Source organism: Polistes canadensis, unplaced genomic scaffold (assembly GCF_001313835.1).
Source record: "Polistes canadensis isolate GaletaPanama2010 unplaced genomic scaffold, ASM131383v1 scaffold_99, whole genome shotgun sequence".
In the NCBI taxonomy this organism is placed as follows: Eukaryota; Metazoa; Arthropoda; class Insecta; order Hymenoptera; family Vespidae; genus Polistes; species Polistes canadensis.
In genome coordinates this window covers 257,404-259,429 of record NW_014569646.1, presented here as the reverse complement: position 1 = coordinate 259,429, position 2,026 = coordinate 257,404, and positions in this window count along the sequence as shown.

The window sequence follows — 2,026 nt, the reverse complement described above, 5'->3', positions numbered from 1 at the left end:
GTTGTTTTTTAATATTATTTTTAATAATAATGATTGAACGAAATTAAAATCAGCACATCATATATCAGGTTTTTGTTTCAACTTTGTTTTTAGTAGTAATTATTTTGTATGTAAGATTGTGTCTGTGTGAACAGTATTATACATATATATATATGTATATAAATTTATTCTTATTAAATAAGAGAACGTAGTATCGGGGAAAAAAAAAGAAACAGAATACTCTTTCCCTAGTCAGTTCGTGGTTGCAATCTAAACCCCTAAATGCTAGCTACGTCACTTATACACTAATAAACCTAGACTTATTAATCAATTAATAATAATTAATAATCATATAATTATAATTATAATTATAATTAATAATAGCATATTACAATTAAAACTAGCCATCATTAATATATGTATAATAACTAATTGCTTGGCTTAAAAATTAATAGTATGTATTATGTACAACAGTTTAAGAGTTACACAATTTTTCTTATTATTTTTTTTTTCTTTTTTTCATCATCCCTTCTTCCAATTTATACTTTTTCTTCTTCTTCTCCTTCTTTTTCTTTTTAAAACTCCCCCTTTTTCTCGTTTAATTTATTTCTTTTCTTAAACTCTCGTCTTTCTCTTACAATCAAAGAGATGGAGATGTTAATAATTTGATGGTATATTAGTTTTTTTTTTTATTATGGATAATCTTTTTCTCGTATTATTGTATATATTTATTTATTTATTTAATTATATTTTCTTTTGACTTCATTTAAAGTCAAAACAAAATCGCGGTCTCCCTTTTACACACTCTTTCTTTCTCTCTATCTCACACACACACACATTTTCATTCTCTTTTTCTTTCTGTGCTAATAAATTGCATCGTAATTCGAATTAATAATCACGATTCACCGTACAATAATTATGTTCAGCGGAGAAAATTATGTTCATCTTTTTTCTTTTCTATTTTTTTTTTTCTCATTTTTTTTTTTGTTTAAATCGCACACTACTACAGGCTAATACAATTCGTACTTGATTTATTATATATATGTATATGTCTGTTTGTTTGTTTGCCTATGCATTATGTATTGTATATACATATATATATTTAACAGGTTTTTTTCATTTTCTTTTGTTTTTTTTTTTTTTAGTTTAATCGAATCATTATTAAAATTCCCAGACACATCATAGATTCACATTCGAAATAAAAATCATTCGCACGCGCGCCCACCACCTCCTCCTCCTCCTCCCCCTCCTCTTCTTCCTACAGTTCTACCGTTTTTTTTCTTTTTTCTTCATTTCAGACTATTTCCATTTTACGTTTCTTAAACGATACTCTTAATTAATATACATATTTATTTATTCATTTATTAATAATATATGTGTATATTAATTAATCGTTTATGTACAAAAAAGCGTTTGCGTGTGTGTATTTCTAACGAACCATTTTCTTTTTATCATTTTTTTTAATTTTAGGGCTAGCAGCGCCATGACATTCTTTTTTTTTCTCTTCACGAGATCGTTTCTCATTATTATTATTACTACTATTATTATTATTATTATTATTATTATTAATTATGTTACATTATTATTATAATAATTTGCATCTCGCATTTTTGGACGAGTTTGTTTTATTTAAAATTTTAAAAAAATTTGTCAAAGTGAAATTTAATAAAAGAGAAAATGAATGGGGAAAGGAATTAAAAAATGGCGAGAAAGAAAGATGAATGTAAAAAAAAAAAAAAGGAAAGAAAAGAAAAGAAAAGATTGTGTACGAATGATCAAATTGATTATTTTACACACGCACTTTTGGTTTACACTTACGAGTAGGCGTCATTTTTTTAAATCGCTTGTAACAATATTTTATATCAATAATAAACGGCTTACACAGGGGAGGTTGGTTTTTTCAATGTAAAATCAAAATGGAGTCCTTGATGCTGAACGCAATTTTGTCATTTTTAAACAAACAAAAAACTTTAACGATTTGTTGCAGTTTTGAAAACTAAATAATATATTAATGTATATTATATACTATATATATAATATATATAAG